Source organism: Mirounga leonina, unplaced genomic scaffold (genome assembly GCF_011800145.1).
Source record: "Mirounga leonina isolate KUSES-001 unplaced genomic scaffold, KU_Mleo_1.0 Mir_165, whole genome shotgun sequence".
NCBI lineage: Eukaryota > Metazoa > Chordata > Mammalia > Carnivora > Phocidae > Mirounga > Mirounga leonina.
This window is the reverse complement of record NW_023270415.1, coordinates 47160223-47167722: the sequence shown is the minus strand read 5'-3', so window position 1 is coordinate 47167722 and position 7500 is coordinate 47160223. Positions and strand designations below refer to the sequence as shown.

General features: G+C 49.0%; 1 long non-coding RNA gene across 2 annotated transcripts in view; it reads left to right on the top strand.

Moving 5' to 3' along the window:
• LOC118015080 overlaps positions 1-7243 on the top strand; it is a 38603-nt gene extending 31360 nt beyond the window's left edge. For both annotated transcript variants that reach the window (XR_004680519.1, XR_004680518.1), the window contains 3 exons: positions 818-1759; positions 3921-4312; positions 6396-7243. This is a non-coding gene — a long non-coding RNA (uncharacterized LOC118015080). The remainder of the gene's footprint in view (positions 1-817; positions 1760-3920; positions 4313-6395) is intronic.
• Positions 7244-7500: the final 257 nt, after the last annotated feature.

Below are 7500 nucleotides of genomic sequence, written 5' to 3'. Positions count from 1 at the left end.
GCCTCCATCTCCCGGGCTTCCAGCTCCCAGGCCTCCAGCTCCTGGGCCTCCATCTCCTCAGCCTCCATCTCCCGGGCCTCCATCTCCCCGGCCTCCATCTCCCCAGCCTCCATCTCCCAGGCCTCCATCTCCCCGGCCTCACACACCCACTAGCCCTGCTTCCAGTCTCACCATTGAAACCAGAGCAGACTGCGGCACTCCAGGCTGCCCTGGAAGTTTCCATGAGGACCCTAAGAGACCATTGCAACAGCATGGGACAAATGGGGAACTCCCAGATAAGGAAGGAAGGCAGCCCAGTCTTTATAAACACACACACACACACACACACAGTGCATGCTACTCTGTGAACATACACACCCCCTTGCCACTCTGTGAACACACACGCACACATACACACCCATGCTCTGTGAACCCACATACATACACAACCCACCCGATGCTGCTCTGTGAATACAAACACACACACATACCCCCCATGCTGCTCTGTGAACCCCCCAGGAAACCAGCCGGTAACAACTCCACCCGCATGGAGAATGTGTCGGTAAACCCGCCCTAGCATGGGCCCCCATAGCAGTTAAGATCCTAGCTTGGGAGTCAGATTGACCGGGACTTGAACCCTGACTCTACCACCAGCTATATGAATTTGGGCCTCATTTGTAAAATGGAAATTATCATCATCAGTAGGAGTGTTAGGATTAAATACAACATGAGATTTGCTTTGCACTCATTAAACGTTATCTCACACCCCAGCATGGTGATCTTCAGCTTTGCGCTACCAGAACTTTTGACCTGATTGCTTACTCTTTCCAACTTTCAGAACCCTTTAAGAATGGATACTTCTACAACAGAAAAAAACGATGGTGAAAGGATGATGATATCTGGTAGGGATTTATAGTTTTGAAGTACTTTCCTTGGCTTATCAAACATGACTGTTACAAAAGCCCAGTGGGAATGGCCGCCCAAATATTACTCTGCCTCTTGTAAGAATGGAGAAACTGAGACCCAAAGAGACCAAGTGACTTGCTCAAGGTCACCCATGGAGGAACCAGCTGAGCCGGAGCCACCCCACAGAGGAGGCGGCACCCACTAGCTGGTCTCCGCAGAGCAGGTGCGCGCTCCAGCCCTGAGGGGCCCGCCGCGCTCCCACATTACCCTACAGCAGCCTTAACTTAACAATATGTGTTTCCCCCAATTGTAATTATGTCCTTGTTCGCAGCAAAGAGGATCTGAGCCACTTCCCCCAGCAGGGAAAGCGGCAGGTGCGGGCAGTGGGGTTGGCCAGGGCCCCGCACACTGGTGTCCAGGCTTTGGGGACACAGACCGGCTCTCAGGCTCGGGCTCGGGCTGCCCGCGGAGTGTTCGCCCTGTCAGGTGCGGCTGGGCTTTCTCGGTGGTCCGGGGCAGCGACAGGAACTGGCCCCAAGCCTCCACTTACTGCAGGTGCACGTTTGACAATGAGAAGCCCATCTCCGCAAGCACAGCATGCATTAGCATCCTCTCCTTCGGAGAGAGCTATTTTTGTCTTTCATCTTCAGCAACTGTGTTCCACAATAAAGGAGATAAGTCTCAGAAGGAGAATCAGTGACAACCAGTGTCTCCAGCTCAGAAGAGCAAGTCACTATTTACTCAATAACAAGGACAGCAACCATCGCCCTGGGGGCACTGGAGTGGGCGACCCGCTGCCCTTGGGGACAGCGCCTCGTCCTGCACCCGCCTCATCTCTCTGTGTGATTCCTCTCCACACACTTCGCTGAACCGGGTTCGTTGCCATGGTTACTAGCAAATCACATGACAGCCTGGCTACCTAGCAGTGTGGGAGAACAGTGGGATCAGATGCAATGGGGGAAGCGTCCCTCCCCCAGCTTGGGTGGTGGCTTTTCCTTGGCAGACCTGCACAGTCCCAGAGGTCCGCATTTCTGACCTGCCCAGCTCTGGGGTGAAGGGCCAGCATTCTTTGAGCACCAGGACATTGCTTTCGTAATGAGATCAGCACGAGTCTTCCTCAAGGGCTTCTCCTTCTGGTTCAGGAGCCCCTCTGACCCTCCCCAACCCCGCCTTTCCCTGACCCCCCCCCCACACACACGCACGCACGCATACGGATGCTGTGATTAAATAGCTGCGTTGAGTGGGAAGGGGTGAAGCATGCAGCCTACACCACTTGAATAAGCTCTTTTTAAAAATCTGAGGATGGCGTGAGTCAGGGAATTTTGAAGCCATGATACAATCAGGACACTGATGCCTCAAGGGGGATGGAGGCAGGGACCACAGACTCGCCCAGATCCTGGAGAGACCAGGCAGGGTCTGGTTTCCCAGCCACAGCCTTGCAGGGGGGCTGCCGACCCTTGGACTTGGAGTAGTGGAAGTGGATGTGCTCTGGCTGGCTCTGATGTGGTGTGGTCGTCCTAGCCCCTGGGCACTGCCTTCCAGGGAAGAGCGGGTCTGAGAGCTGGAGAAAGCTCTCAAGGAACAAAGCTCTCTGCCTCTCCCCCTCCCCCTCCTTCCCTACAGAACGAGGGCCGGAGAGGTTGGTCAGTGAGTGGGTGTGCCTTAGCAGCAGCGGGGGCTAGAAGGACATGTCTTTGTTTTCCTGACAATCACCGTTGCCTACTGCTCTGGGTTCAGATTATATCTCATCTCGTCAATTCCATCAGATTTTCTGGTCTGCTTTGCTTTCCCCATTGCAAAAGCCAAGTCCAGATGATAGAAACAGACCCAGAAGAGTCAGCAGACAGCAGAGGGCAGGGCTTGGGAGGGATTCTGCCTCCACTGTAGTAGGCTGGTTGCGAGGACTCCCTTCAGGACCCCCGCCTTAATGAGCAAAGTGTATTCAGGGAGAAGAAACAAACAGCCTCACAAACATAACCTTATGGAGGGCCACAGGGCAAGGACCAAGGAGACCAGTGGTCTCTAAAATGAAGGGGGGGCAGGGATGCAGCCCCAGGGTATGTGACACTCTACCGGTGGGGTAAAAAATACAGAACTTCTGCTTAGAGTTATTTTATCTCTTCTTTTTTATATCTATTTTGTTATATGTCTCATAATGTGTATAACTGTATCAGGTAGGATCAATTTGGGCTGAGATTAAGTAAGAAGAGAAAATCCAACCCACCAGCAGCAGAACCAGGAGAGAAGTTAATTTCTCTCTCTCGTGTAAATGGACTCTGGAGGTAAGCCACCCAGAGTTGGTAAGGCGTCTTTTCTGGTCGCTCCAACATTCTCAGCATGGAGCTTCCACTTCCTAATCCAAGGCTGTTGGTCATGATCAAGCCATCCTATTCACATTCTAGGCAGCAAGGAGAAAGAAAGGAAGAATTACATGCCCATCCCATGAGGATACTTCCTGGAAATTGTACTGTACACGTTTAGCATTTAGCTAGCATTTGGTCATATGACTTTACCTAGCTGCAAAGGATCCTAGGAAATGTAGTCTGTTCTGGGATGCCGTGTGCCTATTAGGGAATGCTATACTAAGGAAGTAAGAAAGGATGGACACTGGGGTGCCACCCGCACATGTGTACACTTACAAAAATAAATAAATAAATGTACTTGTTAGAGGCATAATCAAAACTGGGACTTTTTGGGTAGAGTTCAAAGACCACTGCTATGGATTATAGTAACCTAGAAGTACACATAATTGATTGAAGGAAGGAATGAGAGATTTTTTTTTCCCCACCCCCTTAAATCCATCCATCCTTCTCCTTGTAAAACAGTATGGAGAATTTTGTGTGTCCCAAGCCCTGCCCTCTGCTGTCTGCTGACTCTTCTAGGTCTGTTTCTATCATCTGGACTTGGCTTTTGCAATGGGGAAAGCAAAGCAGACCAGAAAATCTGATGTCCGTCCCCCATTCTCAGCCATGTATTTGTGAGGGGGCCCTAATTAGTCTTGGCTAACCAACTTCTCCCACCCCCTTGGTCACCAGGATTGGTGGGGGTTACTGAGAGTCACGTCCAGGACTTCCATTCGACTCTAGAAGGGGGATGGTGGACATAAAGCTATCAGCACATCAAGTCTGCACCGCCCAAACTCTCCTACGACCCACATAGGAGAGTGCAGCCCACAGCTAGGGGAGAGGGGAGCCATGCCAAGAGAGGACCAGGTCCTGGCGGCACCGATTTAGCTCCCATATCAAGCTGCATCTCAACACAGCGTGACTTGTGATGAGGAGTCATCTTGAACCAGATGGATGAGGTCAATCTCCTAGAACGAGTGGATCAACTAGGTGGAAAGAGCCTGGGATGGGTGACTGCCTGGAGCAGAGCCACAGTACCTGGCTGGATGTTTGTGGGAAAGAGAAATCAGTTTCCATCTTGTGTAAGTGGTTGTTTACTTAAGATCATCTTTTTAGCAGCCAGACTACACTCCAGTGGGTACACATGTATTATTTCATTTAATTTATTTTTAATGCTCTCATTTAGTTACCCAAGGTCGTACAAGCAAATGGGTGCAGGGCCAGGGTTTGAGCCCAGGACTGCCCGCGTTGGGTGCTAGTCATCGCTTCAGTGCTCTCTGCTCTTGCGTCCCCGAGGCTAACTCTTTTCCCTCCATGCTGATCAGGTTCACAACACTTTACAATGTGCTCTCATTGTCTCTTTGCATGTGGGTAGTTTGGAGCCAGAGGCTGTGGGGTTCCCGCTTGCATTGCCCCTGTCTGGCTGGGCCTTGGTGCTCCATAAATGTTGATCCAATAAATAATAATGGTCTCACTAAGCTTCAGAACATATCTAGCAAGCTACTGAAGGATCAAATGAGGTAATGTTTGAGGAGAGGTTTTGAAAACTACAAGCCAATATATATACACAGTGGTTATAGTTAGCCCTCTTGTTAGGAAATTCCCTTATTTGGTGCAGGAATATGGCTGTTTCTCGTCCTGCCTTTCGGTGCCTTCCTCTGAGAAACAGTTCTCCAGGTAATGTCACTCTTAAGCGTCAGAGGACACCTTTGAGACCACTCAGACACACTTGGGGGTGCCCTCCCACCCCCACTCCAGGCAGGATTCCCCTCCTCGATGCTTCACCAAGGGGTCAATTGGTCAGTGACCCTCATAACAACGGGGTGCCATGATTAAAATATGACACAGCAGTGTAGGTTATGGGGACTAGTTTCATGCCACTCCCCAGATATATCCATGAGTTCTCCCCTCCTTGCTTCTGCACACATTCTTCTCTCCCCCATAGTCCAGAGTGCTCTTTCAAGGATAGGCTCAAAGTCACCTGCTCGGCAGAGGTCTTCCAACTTCGGCAGGGGCATTTAGGTAGTCTCTTCTTTTTCCTGCTGTGTCATTTTATACTTAACTCTATTATAAGACATATCAAATTATATTTTTATTTGTGCTTTTTTATAACCCCACTTCATCACCCCTCCAAACTATCACCACCACCCTTTATATGTGAGATTTTCAGGGGCAGAGGCTGTGTCTTACTCATTTGATTCTCCAGCACCCACCTCAGTGCCTGGCACCTGTTGATAATTTAATGAATGTGTATTGAAAGGATGAGTGAGTAAACACGTGAGCAGGGGCTGAAAACTTGGTCTCTGGCATTAGATGAACTCATGTCCAAATCCCACTGACTAATTAAACTCATTCATTTACACATGGCACTCATTCATTCATTCAAATTTGTATTGAGTACCTATTACATTGCAGGCACCGTACTCGACGTTGCCATAGGGCAGCCGGGAGAGACAGGGTCCCTGCCTCACAAGCTTATATCTGAATGGTAGAGACTGACAATAAACAAATCAGTAGGTAAACAAGACTATGATGTTCTTAGAAGGAAATGAGCAAGGCGCAGGGAGTGTGACAGAGGACCTGCAGGTGGCTGCGAGCTACTTCAGGTGACAGGTGGGCAGGGAAAGCCTTGCTGGGAGCATCTGAGTGAATCCTGAAGAGTGGGAACGAGAGAGCCTTTTGAAGCGCAAGGGGGAAAACAAGGAACAGCCACGAACAGAGAAAAGTTACTTCTCTCCCTAAGGCTTAGTTTCCTCATCGGTAAATTGAAATAATAATAGCACCCAGCACATGGTTTTTGAGAAGCTTAAATGCATTGGAACACTTAGCATAATGCCAGGCAGATAGGAAGCACTCAATATGTTTTAGCTCTTATTATCAATTATGGGTCACGCTGCAGAAAGGAAATGAGGGTGAGGCCATGTGGCCCTCTGTAATTGCCACTTCCTTTTCCAAGTTCCCCAGCCATCTGTTAAATAACCCATTTATGAATGTTCCTGGGTACCAACGTCAATCTCTCTGGCCTGTGGTCTTTAGAATCTCTTTAAAATGTGCGTAAATAGCTTAGGTTGATAGAGAAACTAAACCAAGTGTGGAAATGTATGTAAAAGCCCCACACGGTGGTAGTGACTACCACTGTATTGTTTCTGGATCATTTCCCGGTAGTCTCTGGACACCTTGTGTTCCGGCAGCAAGCACACCATCTGGTTGGCCAAGGACCTTCTTAAAATGAGGCTCCTGAAACTGAACGTGGAACTTCAAGCAAGCTCTGGCAGAGCTGGGACCGTGCCCAAGACCCGCAGACCCAACACAGCCTTACAACGAGGTCATAAATTAGCAGCAGAGGCAAGAGTGGAGGCAAGTCTCCTGCCCCACGAGGACAACCAGAGTCACCTGCAGCATCCTGTGGTCTAGCAGGTGAGAAGAGTTTTGCCCTGTGACTCCAGAACCAAGGTCATCTTTCAGGGAATTTCAAGACACTCACGAGGCTCGTTTTCCCTACTGGACAGGTGGGAGGATCTTGCATGTGTACCAGCAGCAAAGGATTCTAGGAATCCCAGAGGCAAAAGGTTTTCTGCAGTTTAAGTTTTTCCGAACCTGTGGTTTCTCTGATAGGAGGCGTGTGCGTGTGCGTGCGTGCACGTGTTGTGTAGAGGAAGAGAGGAGAAATGTGCTGGCTCCATACTGTAATGCCCCTAACTCTTGCAGATATGATTATTTTATGTATACATGCTTTCAAGTCTGGCCTTACACGGCCACAGAAATAGAAAGATGCCAAGGACTGTGGTGGTACCAGGGCTTAATTACAGGGACCTTTGTCCAACTAACATGCCACTAATTTGCCTAGCTGAATGATTCAGCAGTAATCCTGCCAGGTTCCCAAAAAAAACCCATATCTGGGATGACGTAATGTCTCTCTAGCCCAATACAGCCATCTCTCCACACCCACCACCACACATTTACCATCTCCTCTTAGGAGCCACATTTCCATCTGTGGGATCTTCACTTGCCATCTGCATTGTGACAAATATGTATTTTATTATTTAAATGGTATTACAATGTACAGTGTTGCTAAGCTAGCCCTTCGCGTTTAAAAATTCAATAGAAGTTAAAACAGAAGAAAATCCTAGCCTCTGGTGAGTTATAGATTGGCAACTCATGTCTGCAGAATGCCTCCAGTATGTCAGATTGGATATTTGATCTATGTATCCCATGAATATTTATACTTTGAGGCAAAGTGATTGATTTAATTTATCACTGAAAATTGAGG